Below are 21,607 nucleotides of genomic sequence, written 5' to 3' on the forward strand. Positions count from 1 at the left end.
CCATGGTCCAGAACTAATCAACCTGTTACCAGCAGATATGAGAACAAGTGCACAAGTTCTCAAGAGGAAACTGGATCACTATCTCAGTGAGGTGCCATATCAACCAGACTGATGGTTATGCAAGCCAGCAGGCTGCCAACAACAATAAGCTGGATGAATGGTCAGATATAAATAAGATACAGAATAAAATAAGTTTTAAAACATATGTGAAAATGGAACATGACAAACTAGTGAAACAATGCAGGACTCTCAGGAATATTTAATAATGAGAAGTTAAAAATTTGGTGCTGTAAGCATAAAGAACAAGACATGTATAATAATATGCAATATTAAAAAAAAATTAATACTGAAAGGGTTTAAAATATCTGAATAAACAATAGGTAATGCATGCTTTTTTTTATTAGGCTTAAAATGGCACATAATTTTTTTTTTTTTTTTGAAGAGCACTTAATGAGTTCCAAAATACTCCAGTTATCATGTACAAGAGCAACTATTTTGAAGTGTAGTTTAAAAATTCCATAAAGAAATAATACAAGCACAAGTAATATAAATATACATTTATTTATCAGTTATACAGGTTGAAATCCAGGTAAAAGTATGACTAGTGTACCACAACTACTTTCTAACAGGAAAAAAAAAAAATTAAGTAACCCTGCTTGCTGCTATTTGAAACTTTTTCTAAAGGCAATACTAAAAACTAAAGGATTAAGAAATTTCTTACAAAAAAAAAAAATAACATGAATGGTCAATTAATACAGTGGACCCCCGCATAACGATCACCTCCCAATGCGACCAATTATTTAAGTGTATTTATGTAAGTGCGTTTGTACGTGTATGTTTGAGGGTCTGAAATGGACTAATCTACTTCACAATATTCCTTATGGGAACAAATTCGGTCAGTACTGGCACCTGAACATACTTCTGGAATGAAAAAATATCGTTAACCGGGGGTCCACTGTACTGGGTATAAATAAACAATCCCCTATTCCATGTCCAAGATCATATGGGGCCAGTTTCTTTAAAATTTAACATTTACCTAATTTTACCACTGGATCAAGAGACATTTTAACCCCTTCAGTGTTGGTCCTGTAATACAACAGCTTTGAACCCAGTGTCGGTCCCGAAATACTACACCAAAATTCTAGCGGTTTCAAATCTGGCGGGAGAAAGCTGGTAGGTCTACCTGTGAGAGAATGTGCCTGCGTGGTCAGTGCGTGCAGTATAAAAAACAATCCTGCAGCATGCAGTGCATGAGAAAAAACTGACTGTGGTTTTGGTTTAAAACAGCAACTGTGTGGTGTATTTTTGTATGGTTTTTATGGTTGTATTCTCGTTTTCTTGGTAACATTTGATGGAATTGAACATAGTATATTACAGAAATAAAGATGATTTTGAATGGTTTACATATTAAAGTAGCTTGAAATTGAGCTCAAATTAGTGGAAATGTTCGATTTTTGCTGATGTTCAAGAGTAAACAAATCACGTCACGAGTCCAATACACATCAACTGGTGGGTCTAATATGCATTCACAAATGCGCTGATATTATTTATACAATTATTACAATAATGCAGTATTCTGCATAAAAGCAAATCTTCTATTTTTTGTGTGAATAAAAGTAAAAAGTGAAAAGCGAGTGTAATTAAGAGAGGCCTGGAGATATGACTAATGAACAGAGAAAATGTTATGTTAGTGCCAGGAATGTCTGCACTGTTTATTCTAGACCCAATTTTGAAATTGGCCTTTCTTGAACTGTGTGTGAAATTGGCCAAATTAGTAATTTCTGATCACCTTATTGGGTAGTTGAAATAGGTAAATGAGCAGTTTCTTGCAGTCAGTTGATAGAATAAAAGGAGTACTAGCAAAATAACTGAGTTTGGTCAACTGGAACAGTGGAATTGGCCCAAAATAGTGCTCAACGTGGGGGAAATCGCCGATGCGTAAATATTGCCGAGACTGTGTAATTCCATAAGTTTTCTATCAAATTTTGTTCTTTTAGTTTTATTACCTTAGGAAAAAGATTCTCTATCATTTCATAAGATTTTTTTTTTTCTGAAAATTCTTCAGCCCTGAGAGCAAGTTTGTGAGTAGGGGTTGTGACACTCAAAAGGTTAAAGGATACAACTGCTGAGTTATTAACTGAGATACACAGAAAAATACTCTAAGAGCACTTCAGTAGCCAATCAGTAATAAATGATTTACAAAAATCTCAGAACAGTAAATTTCAGGCATTAGGTATATTTTCTCCAACAAGCTTATGGAGGATTAAGCCGTCACAACTTAAGCTGAACTGACTACACTGATCCAACATTCCAGAGAAAATATAATAAAAATACACACTAAACTATGTATACTTCAAGAAAAAATCTATCAAAGACAAATTTTAAATACAAAATGTACTGTATCCACAAATACTGTATTCATTAGCCAAAATCTACTGATAAAAATAGAACAGGAATATAAGGGTCATATTATGAATATGTTCATGCTATGATTCAATGATTCCTTACAAGCAAAGTAACATTAATACTGTTTATATGTAAGAGATCAATCAAATACTGTATAATATATTGTAAGTTATAAGAGATTACCTGATTACAGGATAGAAAAAAATTAAAATACACAGTAGACACACACACAATGAAACATACACACAACAGCTGTCTTTACAGTACTCATGTTAGGAGAGGATTCACAAACCTTCAGCAACATACACAAAGACAAGAGACTTCAAAATATACAGGTCAACATACTAAATATAATTTAGTTGACCATTTCGGCAAAGAAATATTTGAGGCAGGCCATGAGAAGGCAGTGATGATGTTGATACTTGGGATCTTACTGAAGGCTAACTCATTTACTTCTTCGCAGGACACAGATGCTATTATCATCCTCAAGCGAGATAGCGAGTGATGCTGCAGATATCAGATTGCCATGCGAGACTTGAGTAGTCAGCCTCATTCCTTGAAATGTAACTGTAATATTTACTGTATTATTAGTAATATGATTTATTTGTGAAGTTACAACTGCTGAACAGTACAATCAAAATAAATCAGTCTCAGTCTTGACAGAAGACTACCTCCCAAAAATGTCATACAATATCTACATAAAAAGTGACTTTGCAGATATTCTGACAATGCTCCTAGAAGCCCAAAGAAAGTCCTAAACTACAATTTTGTTAAGAATTTTTCAAGTTAGCATGAAATGTGAAATTCCTTTAAAGGCATTCAGCCTGTTCATTTTCTTTACAAAGTTATCAACTTATTTTGCTGAAAATTTCTATGCTAAATTATTATAATAGGTAATTTAAAGAAACTCTCATTCCAATCTAAATGGCAGTTTTGGAATTAGTATGCTTTTCTTTCCTTAATTTTTTTAAAAAATTGCCTTTCTAGCATTATTTTAAATTATGTACTGTACTGTCTGACTTCTTCACCGACACAAAAACAACTGACGAAATTCAAGTTTTACAATAATTTGATTGCAATCTTTAACGTATGTAAATAAAGATTTTGTTTGGATTTTTACCCCAGAGGGTTAGCTACACTGGATAATCCAAGAAAGTCAGTGCGTCATCAAGGACTGTGTCTTATTTCCACTGGGGTCCTTAATTCTTGTCCTCCAGGATGCAATCCACACCATTCAACTAACACCCAGGTACCTACTTGCTTGCTAGGTGAATGGGGACAGCAGGTGTAAAGAAACACACCCATTATTGCCACCCTTGCCAGGGATCAAACCACGAACATTCAGTGTGTTGAGCGAGAGCATTGCCTACCAGGGCGAGGGACACTTAACTCAATTGTTTGTATATTCTTACTATTTTCTAGCTTAAGAGACACGTAAGTACCTGTCTTCTAATAACACATTCATTTTTCCCCTATAATCTACCTTTTCCATAATCGCTATCATATTTGCTTTGTCTGTTTCGTAAAGTGAAGTCTAGGATTTTTCCTTAATTCATGGTATAACTTAACAAATCTTTGAGGACAATTGTGTTGTAGAGGTCTGAGCTGTGCTCAGACCTTTACAACATAACTCTCCTCATGAAACAAACAAAGCAAATGCGATAGTAATTATGGAAAAGGTAGATTATAGGGGAAAAATGTACATGTTATTAGAAGACAGGGGTACTTACGTACCCCTTAAATCTTACCCAAACATAACAAGAACAAAGAACTTCACAAAAGTCATTATGCTATTACATTATCTATCAAGCTTTAACATTTATATAACATTCTGGTTTGTTAACCCTTAAACTGTGCACGACGTATACAGGATATATGTGCAGGATCTTCTTTTTTGTGGGTACAACTTATATAAACACAAATTTTTATAGGCCTCACAAATTTGATGCCAGCTAATATTTAGGCCTCAGTTCAACTGTTTGGGTGTCCTGCCACCTTGTCGCACCTTGGATAAAACATACAAGCCAGGCAGGTAAACAGTGTATCATGACTAAGAGTACCATGGTCTTTATAAAGTGTGTGACATGCCACTCTGCTTTTATTCATCTTCGTTTTTTTTTTTTTTTAATTTTGGCATGTGTACATAGCATTTTTTTTTTTTTACAATGGTCAAGAGGGCACATAAAAGAGCACATTACAGCATATGTATATTTTTAATAGGGGTATGCCAAAGTATCGGTGGGTATCGGGTAATTTTGAAAGTGTTGATATCAGCCTAAAACTGAGTATCAGTGGATAACAGCTAATTTTGGTGGTGTTGGTCCTGGCAAAAATATTAGTATTGTCCCATCCCTAAATTTTAACCCAGGATATCTTAAGAAAGTCAAACAATGGGACTTATTTCCATGTATTGAGAAGTAGCACATCCTGAATCAATTGTAATATCATAACACTTCTTGAAGGAACAAAAAGTACATTACAGCCTATATTTTTAACCCCGAATAACCCAATCAAGTCAAACAATGTGACTTATTTCCACATGTCTAAAGGTATTATGGCTGAATCAATTGTAATATCACAGGATTTCCTTCACATAGTGTTAGAAGACAAAGACAAAAGCAATCAGATGAAATATGGAAAAATAATTATTTTTGCTAGAATTCTTCCTCTGTAAGCCATGCATGCTGTAAAAGATGACTAAAATGCCAGGAGCAACGGGCTAGTAACCCCTTCTGTATAAATTACTAAATTTAAAAAGAAAAAACATTTTTTTCTTTTAAGGTTGCCCTGCCTTGGTAGGATATGGCTGGTTTGTTGAAAAAAAAAATTATTTATGCTAATTTATACTGTATATTCGATGAGGGGGTTATATTAGATAAGAATCTTCCCATGTTTGGAGTACTAAAACACCTTGAAATACATCTAGTATCATAAGAAACTAGTGTACATAGTGTTAAACACCAATCATTCAACAGGCCATAAAAATGTTAAATGATTATCAGATTGTATTTGTCTTATTCTGAGAAAAATGTGCACTTTTAATCCTTTTTTTTCAGAATTTTGCTACACCTCCAGCACTTTTTACTTTTGGGCATGCCACAGTTTAAGGGTTAATAAATAAATAAATCATTTTACAGTTCAAGATACAACAGACATTTACATACCAAATTTCTCTTTTAGTTCATCTTCACTGCTACTTTGCATACATTTCCAGTTTCCTAGTTTTCCTAAATTTCTAACCAGAAGCAGCGTAAATGCTTTAAGGCAACCTAGGGAGGTATGCCCTGCCTCCTATTCTACTAAACCTCACAATACATACAATTCTTTATATCCTTAAATTACAATAAATGTCCCTACCTCCCCAGAGGCTTGGTCTGGTATCAGGCCAAAGGTAGTGACCTCTGGAAAAGATTACATGCAACTCTATAGTTCAACTCCCTCTCAATATCAGCACTGCCGAGCCTAATGGGTGGTCAAGAATTAAAAACAGAACTGTGAGGTACAATGAACATCTGCAAAAGAAATATAGCCAAATACAAATACTTAACCCCTTGACTGTCGCAAGCCCAAATCCTGAGGTGTCTCCTGGTGTCGCAAAATTTCCCCCCAAAAAATAAATTCTTATGAAATGATAGAGAATCTTTTCCCGAGTGTAATGACACCAAAAGAACGAAATTTGAAGGAAAACTGACGGAATTACGCTCTCGCGAAGTTAGCGACCTTGGCAATATTTACAAATCGGCGACTTCACCCACTTTGAGCCCTATTTTCGGCTAATTCCATTGTTCCAGTCGACCAAACTCATAGCTATTTCTTTAGAACTCCATTTTTGCTATCGAATGAGTACAAAAAGCTGCCTGTTTACCGATTTCAACTACCCAATAATGTGGTCAGAAATTTGCAATTTGGCCAATTTCACGAAAATTAAAAAATATGACAAATTCAAAATAGGGTCCAGAATGAACAATGCAGACATTCCTGGCTCTAAAATAACGTTTTCTTTGTTCATCAGTCACGTCTCCAGGCCCCTCTGATATTTCTCTTGCTTTCTATTTTGAATTTTTATTAAAAAAAAAAAAAAAAAAAAACAGAAGATTTACTGTTATGCAGACTACTGCAATATTGTAATAATTGTATAAATAATGTCAACCCATTCATGACTGCATATTAGAATGGCTACTTGGACATATATTGGAAAATGACATCATTTGTTTACTTTTGAACATTGGCAAAAATCAAACATTTCCCCTACTATGAGCTCCATTTCAAGGTTCTTCTCATAGTAAAACCAATCAAAATTACCTCTATTTCTATAATATGTTTATCAGTCTATCAATTGAGACCAAGAAAACGAGAATACAACTATAAATACTATACGAAAATAGACCACAAAGTCGGCATTTTAATTAAAAAAAAAACGGAGTTTTTTTTTTCTCATTATGCACTACGTGCTGCAGGTCGTTTTTTATATGGTGCACACTGACCACACAGACCCTTTCTCTCACATGTGGGCCTACCAGCTTTCTCCTGCTTGATTTGAAGCCGCTAGAATTTATGAGTATATATACGTCAAAAACGGTGGCTCGTAAGACGTATGTTTATGACCAAAACAGTCAAAGGGTTAAGCCTCAAAGATGATCAAACAGCTAGAGTATATCCAAACCAGTTCATAGTACTGGGCAGCTAACTCCCTTTCTTTGTGGATCCTGGTGGATCAAAATGCAGGATGCATCAGATGAAGTCTCATCTGATTAAGGTTACTTGTTAACCTGAATATGTACAATAAAATAGTCAATCATTTATTTCAATGCACCAACAGTCTTCCACCACGGTAGGGCCCCCCCCCCCCCAAAATAACAACCATCATTCATTCATAAGTTATCTTGCCCAGAACTGCATAGACATCACAATTCATACGATCCTCCAAACTGGGAGGCCTGGTCTGGAAGTAGGCCACAAAGCCAGTGATCCAGGAACTATCTACGTGAATTATCTAGAGAAAATCCCCACCCCTCTTTCAAAGCACAGACACTGTGCTTCCCACCTCCAGGACCCAAGTCTCAAGGTTTCCCTAACTACCTACATAATGCTACCTTGCTGATGCTAACAAACAATAACAAGTAATTATTGTTAAATCTATTACAAGCCTTCCCCAAAAAACCTGCTGTAATGTGAAAGACAGCTTCCATGGAAAATGTGGCATTTTGCAGCTAAGTAGCTTTTAGGTGTAGTTGTGTGGCTATTAATAATAAAAAATAATTCAACCCTGATCAAGCCAAGGAACCAGGAAGAGCAGTAGCAGATTGCTGGTGTAAAAAAAATATCACTGCTGAATTGTGTAGGTGAACACTGTCCTACAAGCTGAGATCTCATATTTCATCCCCAACACATGTAATATCTTTTGCCTGGGGAAAGTTTTCTTCACAATGAAAATACAACATGAAGGTAAAAATAAGTGCTGAAGAAGATTTACTATCACAGCTTTCAAAAACCTATAAGTTGTTTGTCCATACACAACAAGAAACTCGACAGAGCATTGCCACAAAAGACCTAGCAACACAAGCCATTGATAACTCATTACTAAATGCCAAATACTGTACTCAGGTCAGAAAATCTGTAAAATTTTGTGAAAGAGCAGCTAGTTTTGAGTGAGAACAGTTAAGAAGTCTGAAATACATACCATTCCATAACCCTCTATTAAAGAAAAATGCTATAATCTTCTCAGTTTTATATAATATGAAGAAGAGTATTAATGAAGATAAACAAAATATTGAAAGCTGACAAAAGCATACTGCAACATCTTGTAGGTGTTCGAGAGGCTGGCCGAGTAACTGATAGCAAGTGATGCCTCTACCAATCTCTCTTGCTGTAATGAATGGGTCACTCCACAGCACGAACAAATCCATGTTTGCAGATATTTTCACTGAAGGTATAGACTGTCCTTAATCTATTCAACTGCTTGAAGAATCATCTTGTCTGATAATAGATGGTGAAGCGTTGTCAGCATAGGATTGCCTGCAAATGCATTGACTTTTGGTGATCTAGAAGATGTATGCCTCAAAACTGTACTCAGGCAACAAGAGAAAAAAAGTCTTTGAGAAACAAACACATTATTCAATAGTCTGGAAAAAGGTCAAGGAGAAATAAAGAAAAATAAGAGTACAGGTGCCCCTTGTTTTATGCAGTAGATGTGTTGTGAACCCATGGCAGCTGTACTAACCTCAGTCATGCCATTAACATTTAATGTCACAACACAAGTCTTCAACTCGTTTTGCGTACTGCACCAATCATATACATGTATAGTGAATAATGCACATCACAAAGAAATGCCAATAGAAATGGGACATCACAAAACGGTGACTTCTCAAAAACTCAACCCACATAAAGTGAGGGGAAACCTGTACTGTATTCAACCTGGTAAGGCATGTTGTGGAAGGTCATCATGCTTCTTTGCCAAAGCCATGATAAAGGTCTAAAGTTCTACCAGATAAAATGACACATGTAAGTTAATTTTTGAGCAAATCCTGAAATTATGGCTGCTGGAAGCTTCGTACACTGGATGCTTGTAAAGTCATTATATGAAAACACTTATGCAGGCACAAAAACCGTTCATCATGATATACTACCAGTCTACATAGATGCTCTTATTTAATAAGATATTTTTCTTCTGTTACCAGGCTTTATTTTCCTGATTTAACTATAAAATATTCCTAATGAGAATGACTGTCAAGGTAGAGAAAATAAATATGTATTCCTTAAGCTGTATCTGTAATAGTTGTGAGGACCGCTACACCCTCAGTGTTGAACAGTCCACCATCAAACCAAGCACTTCCTTGACTCTTTTCTTTCATGCACTAACTGAGGATGATGATGTGAATGTACAGTACCCTGTATGCATATACACTATGTAATTACCCATATGTAGCTACAGGAGCAGAGCTATACTCGGGTAGTCCCATCTTCAATACGCACTCTGTTCGTCACAATTTTTAAAGAATTCCAATAGTTGCAGCACTAAGTCCTCTTTTAATGCATTCCACTGGTCAACCATTATTTAAGAAGAAATTTTTCTATTTTTTCCATTCAACTTTTTCCACAACTTGAGTGTGCTTGTGTGGATGTAAGCACATGTGAGTGTGTGCGTGTCTTTCATTTCTTTTGCTCCAAAGTATATTCTATATAAAAAATTCTCAGAGTTCCCTCTACCACTGCAGTTTCATTTCATTTTAACAAAATTATATTGAGAATTCTATGTATAGATAAGTATGAAAAAAGATATAGCTGTATAGATACTGCAAGGGAGATAGGATATGCTGTACACAAATGTAGGATAATTTTTCACAAAATTGCATCTTTTAACCTGACAGACTGAAAAAATACAAAACTCATTAATTCATAAAAGTAGTTAAGACTCAACAGACTCTTACATTTACCAACATATACTGTAACTCATTATACTACTGTTATAAAACTGTTAATCAAACAAAATGCAGTATAAATACATTTGGTACTTCATAAAAAATACAAACATTTACAAGAAAACAGATGGAAACAGTGTATAAATACTGTTTTATAACCACTGAAGTTTACAAGCAGTCTGTCAACTGTATTATGACCCATGCTTCTGAAATTACCATAGTTTACTACACGTCTCTTCTTAAACCTTTGCACCACCATTACTATAAATTTAAGAGATGACATTTTCTTGCCAGAAGGTGGTGGTTCATTTTTCTGAGATAGCCATGATGATGATGATAATGCTGATCAAGATTGAGAAATCAAAATATCCTAATTTCAACAATCCTATCTATACACCCCCTCATAAAATGGACAATCCTACATTGTTTTTCTTGTTAATTGCAACTCACATGGTGCTGCAGGTCCACAGAACAGCCCAGGCTAATCTGCATGTGCCCTTAGTGCTGTCATGTATCAGGAATTAGGGACTAAACAATCAAGTGACTGGTGATTGTATCCACACCTCCTGTTATCCGCATGGAAACTTTGATGTTGTACAACACCTTGAAGTCATCTGCAGCGAAGGGGTTAGGAGATCCATCCCCTCTGCAATAAAGCTTTCATTGAAATGTTGAAAATAAGGAAAATCCTATTTATAAAATACTACACATATGAAGAAAATAATAATGATTCTTTAAAACCAGGGTAACAACCTGCTTTTAAAAAATGACCTCCACATTGGATTAGAGGTTTTAGGAATTGCCTAAGATTAATTTGTACAAGTTGGTGCCTTTAAAAACTTGCTTCTGAGGAACACACAAAGCACTCTCGACAAAGAAAACATTAACAATTTATAATTTCGTTCTCTAATAAATCTGCTTCATCTTATCCATGGTATTAGATGCACAAGGCATTTAATACGATAGATACCTTGTGCATTCATTAGTAGTATTAATTTTTAATGCACCAGCCATCTCCCAGCAAGGAAGAGTGACCTAAAAAAAAAAAGCATTCACCATCATTCATTCAATGACTGTCTTGCCATAAGTATGCAATTCTTTGAGAGAAAGGTCAGCTAACATAATTACTCTCAGGTCCACAAGCTCCTTTTCTTCTATTTGGTGATCCTCTTGGGTTTTGTATGTGGTGTCCCTATTGAGCTCTTCATTCTTTCTATGTCCAAGCAGCAAGAGCTTATCATCAGTGAACTTCATGTTATTCTCCAATGCCAAGTGGAAAGCTTTGATTACATCTTCATGCAGTTTTTTTGTGTCTGACCAATGCTATCAATGACTTCTTTGAAGTTGAGTTGGGGTTAGGGTTATGTCAGAAAACAGGGAGATATTGGCAGTTTTGAGTCTCATTCATGAAAAATTCATTTGATTTGTTTATTTTTAGTCTGATTAATAGCTCACTAAACACAGTCATACTGTGACTTAAGTAATTCACTCATTTCTTTGTTGTCATCAGTGTAGGTTCTATCTCCATTAACCAAAGGCCCGATACTAGAGATGTTTTGCCTTGAATTTTGCATGAGAAAATATTTGGTATTTTTTTTTTAATTTCACTAATGGCTTTTTACTTCTCTGTCTCTTCTGGACTTTGCATTCAGTTTGAGGTCAGTGATCTCCATTTCTCTAACCAGAATTTCATTTTATTCCTCAGAAAGTCAACAGCTTTTGGGAAATTCTGTGATTCTTAGTCTCCACTTGTAGACAGAGCCTCTTTCTAACTTGCATTTCTTTTTTTCTTAACCCTTTGACTGTCGAGACCCCAAATCCTAAAGGCTCTCTCTCTCTCTCTCTCTCTCTGTCGCAAAATATTCGAAAAAAAAAAAAAAATTCTTATAAAATGATAAACTTCTCCTGATGGTAATGACACCAAAAGTACAAAATCTGATGGAAAACTTACGGAATTAAGCTCTCACGAAGTTAGCGATCTCGGCAATATATACGCATTGGCAATTTCGCCCACTTTGAGCCCTATTTTCTGCCAATTCCATTGTTCCAGTCGACCAAACTCATAGTTATTTCACTAGAACTCCATTTGTTCTATCAACTGAGTACAAGAAACGGCCCATTTACCGATTTTAACTATGCAATAAAGTGGTCAGAAATTGGCAATTTGGCCAACTTCACGCATATTAAAAAGAGGTGCCAATTTCACGCATATTAAAAAAAGGTGCCAATTTCAAAATAAGGTCCAGAATAAATAATGCAGACATTCCCAACACTAAAATAACATTTTTCTCTGTTCATTAGTCATGTCTCCAGGCCCCTCTTATATTACTCTTGCTTTCTATTTTGAATTTTTATTCAAACAAAAAAATAGAAGATTTACTGTTATGCAGACTACTGCATTATTGTAATAATTGTATAAATAATGTCAACCCATTCATGACTGTGTATTAGAATAGCCAGTTGGACATGTACTGGATGGCGACGTCATTTGTTTACTCTTGAATATCGGCAAAAATCGAACATTTCCGCTACTTTGAGCTAAATTTCAAGGTCCTTTTCATCACGAAACCAAACAAAATCATCCCTATTTCTGTAATATATCTTCCATTCTATCAAATGAGACCAAGAAAACGAGAATATAACCATAAATATTATAAGAAAATACATCTCGAAGTTGACGTTTTAATAAAATAGAGAGGTTTTTTTTATGTCATTATGCACTGCATGCTGCACGATTTTTTTTATACTGTGCACAAAGATCACACAGATCCATTCTCTCACATGTGGGCCTACCAACTTTCTCCCGCTTGATTTGAAGCCGCTAGAATTTTGGCGTACTAATACGTCAAAAACACTGATTCGTAAGACATATAGATATGACACCGACAGTCAAAGGGTCAATGGCACATATCTGGAGCATATTATTAGTGCCACTGAGCTCATCCTCCAAATTACTCAAACTATCTTCCCAGCACAGGTCAGTATGGTCATGATTTATTTGATCTCGGTTAGTGCTTTTACGGAAAATACTCTCATGACATGTTGTAATTTGCTCCTCAAGACCAGTGTATATGCAGGTCTGAATTTCAATTAAGTTGTGGTCTGAGTTTGCTGTGTTCAACACCATTATATTCTGCACCAGAGCCTCATTAGCCTGATGGCTAAAGCTCTCACTTCACACGGCGAGGGTCCTGGTTTGATTCCCGGTGAGGGTAGAAACATTGAGCATGTTTCTTTACATCAGTTGTCTATGTTCCTCATCAGTAAAATGGGCACCTGGGAATTAGTCGACTGGTGAGGGTTGCATCCTGGGACAAAACTGACCTAATTTGCCCGAATTGCTCAGCATAACAAGCGACTTTCTATGTAGTAGCATGTCACTGATGTCAGCTAGGACTGTATACCTTGTACATGTAGAAATAAAGTTATTATTATTATTATTCTAGCTTGGCTTATGCCACTGTTTGCTGGCTTGAGCAAAAAAAACTCTAGATTAGCAAGTTTCCAGAAGCATGGTAAAGTAATGGAAAAGACATAAGAATTAAAGATTGTGAAAGGTTGGAATTAAAATACAATTACTCCTAACCCGTCTTTTAATAAGATTTGAAAGACTGGGAAAGCCTATGGCAGTATACATTGCTGCCTAAAGAGGTACGCTATACAGTGCATGAATGTAGTTGGCCAATTGTGTTAAGAGGTTTCAGTTCCAACAGAAGAAAATGCAATATAATTTACGATGTATAGGAATGTACAGTATACAGAATTATGTACTAATAAACCCAATAAAAGCACTAATAATGGTTTTAAGTACACACAGTAATCAGGTAATTGTGCACAAGTCCCAGTAACCGATCTTAATACAGATTTTTGGTTCAATCTTATAATCGTACAATTTTACCAGAGAATGGGCACAATTCCCTCAAAAATGGAAATCCAGTATTACTGTACTCTATTACCAGTTCAGTAAAAAAAATATGCCAATTTCAATATTTATGGAAATACAGCCTTGAAAATATTTTTTTTAATAAACTAAGCAAACTTGTACTGAATGATATGAAACTGCAAAAACTGTCAAAAATTATAAAAAATAAAACCTGAAATTGTGAAAATTATAACAAATTATGAAAATAAAACCTGGAATTGCAAAGATTATCACAAATTATGAAAATACAATCTGAAAATGCAATTATAAAAACAACCCAGAATTAATATTTTAGCACAATTCTTTAAGAGTAGAAAATTAACATTGACCACCCTTGGCAGGCAACTGCCATGGGTGGGAAATCAAACCATATACTTATACATTATAGAAATGTAGGTTTTCCCCAACTCCCTCCACACACCTTTGACACCAATATAAATCCTGACCAAATGTACATGATTATTTTATACATTAACAGTAAACATTTAAAGTATTTAAAGAGATCTTACATAAACACAGACTAATTTTCCTTATTGATAAATTTAAGTTCATTACCCTATTTATACCTTTATAAAAATTTAACATACTGCACTTAAAAGATAATACAGGTACTTTATAATTTAAAATTAACATTAGAGTATGGCTTCACAAATTTGGCTTGCAAGCTGATCCTGAAGATGCTTGCAAAATCCTCAGAAACCACTAATTCTGTGGGAAAAATTTGGCATCAAGGTTTCCAAAGTAAGTGTGTTTTTTTGCATGCCATTAATTCAGCCTCTGAATTAGGATATTATGCATGTATATCAGAGCAATGAAGAGCCACTACAGAAGCTTCGTGCATCACTTGCTGAAAAGAATTTCTGTACTGCTGTAGTGGTGGAGGGGTTAAGCAATGAGGATGTAATCCACAGTCTACGATAATCTGTTGTTTTGATTAAAGATTCATGGGATAATATGTTATATCACTGAAGAGTTCTTGGCACTGGCAAAATTACAGTATAATGAATACATGATGATTAAATCAACAGGGGAGTTTGGAGGCTCCTGTATAACAACAGAAATGTGAGAACAACAGAACTATTATGCTACTGACAGCAAATGAAAGTCACGGTACACTCAATTCCACTCAACAACCTAGTGGCAGATGCTGCAGCATTAAAGAACCCAAAGACAACCAGCAAGCATAAAGGACAGCACATAAGAGAAAGAAATAAAGTGTAATTACCAATTTTTTACAAAATGCAAGGTGCAAAAGGAAATTACATGGACAGGAGGCCTAAGGGGGATGGGAAATGCCAGAGAAAGCCACCAAAGAGACAGCAATCTAGAGGAAAAGCCAGACAGACAGAAAACGGGTACATGCATGGGAGAGAAAATGTGTGGAGCTGCCAAGGTATTATAACAGAAAGGAGACAAAGTAAGATGGAGTCATCAATACAGAAATGGAATAATCCTTAATGGCGCAGAGTGAGACCAATAGACCTGGGGAGTAAGAACAAGGAGATTCAGGAAATGAATCTTTGCAAAACACAAGACAATTCCAGATGTTTCCAATGAATCTTTAATAATAATAATAATAATAATAATAATAATAATTTATCTTTTTCTACAAGTACATGTACAAGGTATACAAGCCTAGCTGACGTCAATGACATATTACTATATACACTTGTTATGCTGAGCATTTCGGGCAAATTAGGTCAGTTTTGTCCCAGGATGCGACCCACACCAGTCAACTAACACCCAGGTACCCATATTATACTGATGGGTGAACAGGGACAGCAGGTGTCTTATGGAAACACGTCCCTAATGTTTTCCAGCCGTACCGGAGATTCAAACTCGGGACCTCAGTGTGTGAGCTGAGTGCGCTAGTGATTGAGCCACAGGACACAAACAAGACAACTCCAGAAATGGGCTACATGCAGTGATATAATATTAGTTTTGCAATGCACCAAGATTCCTGTCCAACAGGCCTATACCCCATGATGATCTATCCTAACAATACAGTAAACCCCACATTTAAGTGACCTTCATTTAATGGGCTCTGGAAATACTGAACAAAATCAGCTGGATAAATAGAAGTGGAAACAATGGGAAAAGTTCTTAGGTTGCAGAAATGTTCATTATTATTACAATCACAGCAAAATAATTTTTTTCTCTGTCCACTACTACTGTCATTACTGGCCACCGGTTCCCCTTCATTAGTCCATTAAATAAGAGGGTTTAGTGTATCAGCAAGCTGCTGGGATGCTCTAATCTGGGTAGGATGACACTGGTGGGTCACACCAAGACTGAGGGACTGATCATCTCAAAAATACCTATCCACTATTTCTCTGTTTTCAGTGTTATAATTGCCTGCATTTAACTGAAGAAGCTTGCTTTGCAGATGAAATGTTTCAACAATACAGACACCTAAGTGTTGCACATGTATCCTGCATATCATGTCAAAATTGTATACCGGTATCATTTATTATAACAGACTGTACCAGATGTGAAAATGTACACACTAGACTTGATCTTAGCAAACAATGATGCACTGATCAAAGAGAATTTCAAATAAAACGCAGGAACTTTGATGACAACCTTGGTGAGGTATAGACAAGCATAAATACATGCATAGAGAACCTAAGAAATAGCTAATATGAAGGGATGCACAATAAATTAACTGCAACAATCAGAGACAAAATAAATGAAGAACTATAAAATATTCCCTGTAAATGGTCCTGAGAATCAGGAACCCAGACCAATTCCCTGTAGAGATGATTACAGTCGGTATAAAGTATGGTCTGCTGAGAAAGCCTACTGTCCAAGATCAAATATTGAAAGAGAATGTAGAAGAATTTACAAAAGAAAAAGGGTTACTGAACTTCTTAACACAACACAGGAAAAATAATTAATCTATACAAGAAATTACCGATAAAGCAACTAAAATATCCACACCAAATGGAACACACATAAAAGGGAAAATTTTTCTTAAACTAGCAAAAAATGCTAAATATGTGTATGCATATACAAAGTCTAAACACAAAAAAACACTTCTACTATTGGCCCATTACTCACAGGAAGTACATATACCAATGGCATAAAAAAATGGAGGAGGAGGAGGAGGAGAGGATTAGGAGGAGGAAGAGGATGAGATGTAAAAGAAAGAGCAAGAGAAGCATGAGGAGAATAAGATCAAACTTGATTGCCCCTCCCTAGGCACTGTAAGACCTCTATGGGTTTAGCATTCACCACAATAATAATACAATAAATAATAATAGTGCATTAATAATTAGTTATTTCCACAAGGTACATTTATTAGTACGTACTGTACTTACAAAAGCCCCTGGTCGTGCAGAGCAATCTATTAAATAACAGGATAGTTAAGGATCCAGATAGTTTTTTCATTACTATTTCCACCCGCAAATATCTGATGTAAGCACAAATATCTGATACAGTATAAGCACAAATTTTTGCCAAGACAGATAATTTTAGGCTGATACCAATACCAACACCACCACTATCTTCAAAATTGGTTGATACCCACAAATTCTCACTTTTAAGCCAAAACCAATACCATCAACATTAGCAAATACCCACCAGCACCAATATTGTGGCACACCGCTAGTAGAAAGCACCCCCCATACATGAAGCACTTGGGCCTGATACATGGAACTCTTATAAAGGAGTTCCAAATACCACTAGCACAAGCACTCAGAATTCTTTGGAGAAAGAACTTAGAACTTGGTGAAATCCTAGAGGCCTTAAAAAGTGTAGACATAGCTCTTCTTCACAAAGGAGCAGACTTCTAGAAAACAACAACAGATCAGTAGTACTTACATCATAATCCTTGTAGAGTGGTGAGATTCCAAATTACAAATTTTATGGAAAAGTATGAACTGCATTATTCAGGTCAATACTGATTTAGAACAGGAAAATCAAGCTCGTCACAGCCAGATCATTCTCATAAAAATGTGGAGGGTGCAGGATAAAACAAAATGCAAAATTTGACGAAAGTAGAAAGAAGTCACTATATTGAATTTTCTAACAGAACATGGAAGTAAGCAAAGGAAAATCCAGCCTTAGCAAAGTAAAAAAGTTCAGTACACCTAGGAACAGTATGGTGCTGTTACAGTTTCTCATCCTCACAGCAGGCATAGTCATATTCCAACTGCTCAGATTTGGAAAGATAGGAAGAACTCAAAAAGGAGCACTGGATATAAATCGCAGGAGGACCATCTCATGGAACAAAGGAACATGTAGAGGCTCTGATATAATAATGTCAGAAGACTTATCATGTAGCGAATACATTACGGCAAATGTTGCAAAGGCTGGAAAAATGACAGGGTGAATGATGAGAATTTTCAAAATGTGAAAAATAATGCCAGTGCTGACACTATCCTCATCAGCCGTGTTTCCTCATTTAGAATATTGTTTGGTGACAACTGTTCCATGCAAGGCAAAGAAGGAAAAGACCTTAACTGCTTGTGTAGAGCTAATTTGGAATGTACTTTCTGGGATGAAGAGAGAGAGAGAGATACCCGATGTGGCTATAAGAAAGATACTTATAGGCCTAGTCCCAAACCTACAAGTATCATAACATACTAGAATGAAATATGGAAAGTGTAGAACAGGCTTAGTGAAATGCTGGGGTGCTATGGACAGAATAAGAGAACACACTGTCAACATCTATGGTCTTGGATCATGGATCCTGAAAGACCATATCTACAACCAGCAGATATCACAAATACCTTAACAATATTGAAGTTTTCAAGAGGAAATTGATTCACTATCTCAAAGTGCCAGATCAACCAGGCTATGATGACTATATGGGCCAGCGGGCCATCAACAGCCAGGTTGAACTAACAAAGAAAAGTCTGGCCCCAGATCATGCTGGAAGGGTAGAAAAAGTCTAAAACAGTCACAGCTATATCACTGGTACCAGTATATAATCTACCCAAACCTAAATTATGCTCTTGGATAACTTGTGGTTGTATGTATTTTAACAAGTCTCCAAACCTGCAACTTGGATAACTAGTCTGTGATCTTGCCAGACATCTTGCTGTCTACCAATCTACTACCTGTTATGATTCTATCGACAATATAATGCCCACTGACTATTTCCACTATGGCTATGAAAGTAACAACTGGTGGTATTGTCATGGCAGTAGTTGGAGGGTTGTAGGCCATGAGAGCTGAAAATAACAAAACAGCAAATACAAAGTACCAAGAAACTTTTGCAACATTCTGGAATGAATGAATTAAGGTTTGAGCTTAACTAAATAAGGTATGTCAGGTACACAAGGCAAGGTTAATGCTTGTGTACCATGACAAATGTGTAGACTTGTATTTCATCAGCCAGCAGTATGTAGCATCATCGATCGATATGTTTAGGTTTAAACAAAACAAGCCCCTGCCATTTCGTCATTCACAGTTAAAAAAAAAAATCACCTCTTAGTTTGAATACATACTGCATACAGAAAATTGGTGACAAAATGAAACTCTGATTTTATCAGTTTTGTGTTCATTTATTATGGTTACACAACGGATTTACATATGACACATAATCCATATGGCTATATGAAGGTGATATAATTCACTCTAGATAGACCAACAAAGACAAGAAAGATTTACTTCCAAGGTACCATTGAAGCAGGAGCTGGGCACTGTTATTATAAGTGTGGATGAAGGATGATGAGAGCTTTGTTGCTGTGTGATACAGCACTTAATACAACATGGTGGTGGCTATGAACATATCAATACATGATGATAGTGCTTTTAAGCTAAAAACACTTAGGCTAGGCATTAGATAGTTTGGTTAGGCAGTGTAACTTCCTATGTACCATGATGAGTGCTTCTTGTAATGTTCACAGTTATTAAGGAATTACCATCACCTAATTAAGATAACACAACAATCCACTAGCCAAATCAAAAGATACTCCTGACCAATGGAGCCAGAAGACGAATAAGATGTACACATGCAACATTACTCCCTCATATCATCCAGTGTCTCCAACAGAGTCATCAAGGCTGAGAGACTGATCACCTTAAACTACTGCTTTGTCTTCTACTGTCTGTGCTGGACTGATAAATCCACTGGGGGGCGAAACATCTCGGAAATGAAGATAACCAAGTATTGCAAGTGAATTGTTAATCCACTTGTCGGTTTTGTAAAGCATTTATAATAAAACTGGGAGCCAATATGACCAGACGTGCAGAAACAGACTCAAGTTGTTGGCAAATTTGACTGATAGCAATCAGACCTGTACTGTCCAAGTATACTTTATTTCTTATTATAGGTACTGTCACAACTGAGTGAGTGAGTTACCATTTTGTTCCAGGCACTTGTCAAATAGACACTAGGCCTGGGGGGGGGGTTGTGTGTGTGTGTGTGTGTGTGTGTGTGTGTGTGTGTGTGTGTGTGTGTGTGTGTGTGTGTGTGTGTGTGTGTGTGTGTGTGTGTGTGTGTGTTGTGTGTGTGCGTGTTGTGTGTGTGCGTGTTGTGTGTGTGCGTGTTGTGTGTGTGTGCGTGTTGTGTGTGTGTGCGTGTTGTGTGTGTGTGCGTGTTGTGTGTGTGTGCGTGTTGTGTGTGTGCGTGTTGTGTGTGTGTGCGTGTTGTGTGTGTGTGCGTGTTGTGTGTGTGTGTGCGTGTTGTGTGTGTGTGTGCGTGTTGTGTGTGTGTGTGCGTGTTGTGTGTGTGTGTGCGTGTTGTGTGTGTGTGCGCGTGTTGTGTGTGTGTGCGCGTGTTGTGTGTGTGTGTGTGTGTGTGTGTTATATATATGTGTGTGTGTGTGTGTGTGTGTGGGTGGGTGTGTGTGTGTGTGTTTTATATATAGGTGTGTGTGTGTGTGTGTGTGTGTGTGTGTGTGTTATATATATGTGTGTGTGTGTGTGTGTGTGTGTTATATGTGTGTGTGTGTGGTATATGTGTGTGTGTGTTATATGTGTGTGTGTGTTATATGTGTGTGTGTGCGTGTGTTATATATGTATGTGTGTGTGTGTGTGTGTGTGTGTGTGTGTGTGTGTGTGTGTGTGTGTGTGTGTGTGTGTGTGTGTGTGTGTGTGTGTGTGTGTGTGTGTGTTATATGTGTGTGTGTGTGTTATATGTGTGTGTGTGTGTTATATGTGTGTGTGTGTGTTATATGTGTGTGTGTTATATATGTGTGTGCATGTTATATATGTGTGCATGTTATATATGTGTGTGTGTTATATATGTGTGTGCATGTTATATATGTGTGCATGTTATATATGTGTGCATGTTATATATGTGTGCATGTTATATGTGTGTGCATGTTATATGTGTGTGCATGTTATATGTGTGTGCATGTTATATATGTGTGTGCATGTTATATATGTGTGCATGTTATATATGTGTGCATGTTATATGTGTGTGCATGTTATATGTGTGTGCATGTTATATATGTGTGCATGTTATATGTGTGTGCATGTTATATATGTGTGCATGTTATATATGTGTGCATGTTATATATGTGTGCATGTTATATGTGTGTGCATGTTATATATGTGTGCATGTTATATATGTGTGCATGTTATATATGTGTGCATGTTATATGTGTGTGCATGTTATATATGTGTGCATGTTATATATGTGTGCATGTTATATATGTGGAGTAGATACACTCTCGAAACTCTTCAAAGGTATATCAAAGGTGTGCATGTTATATGTGTATTGTGTGTGTATTATGTGTATTATGTGCGTGTATTGTGTGTGTATTGTGTGTGTGTATTTTGTGTATATTGTGTGCGTGTATTGAGTGTATATTGTGTGTGTGTGTATATTGTGTGTGTATTGTGTGTGTATTGTGTGTGTATTGTGTGTGTATTGTGTGTGTATTGTGTGTATTGTGTGTGTATTGTG

At 36.2% G+C, this 21,607-nt stretch overlaps 1 protein-coding gene across 8 annotated transcripts in view; it reads right to left on the reverse strand.

Moving 5' to 3' along the window:
• LOC128692672 (serine/arginine repetitive matrix protein 2) overlaps positions 1-21,607 on the reverse strand; it is a 76,366-nt gene that overhangs the window by 53,823 nt on the left and 936 nt on the right. For 2 of the 8 annotated variants that reach the window (XM_070089938.1, XM_070089945.1), the window contains exons 2-3: positions 10,275-10,470; positions 2,752-8,421 (exon numbers count right to left, since the gene is read on the reverse strand). The exons of 1 other annotated variant lie outside the window; for it this stretch is intronic. The gene's annotated coding sequence lies outside the window, so the exon portion shown is untranslated. The remainder of the gene's footprint in view (positions 1-2,751; positions 8,422-10,274; positions 10,471-21,607) is intronic. 5 more of the 8 variants (XM_070089939.1, XM_070089944.1, XM_070089941.1 and 2 more) reach the window with 5 other exon arrangements.

Source organism: Cherax quadricarinatus, chromosome 30 (genome assembly GCF_038502225.1).
Source record: "Cherax quadricarinatus isolate ZL_2023a chromosome 30, ASM3850222v1, whole genome shotgun sequence".
Taxonomy (NCBI): domain Eukaryota; kingdom Metazoa; phylum Arthropoda; class Malacostraca; order Decapoda; family Parastacidae; genus Cherax; species Cherax quadricarinatus.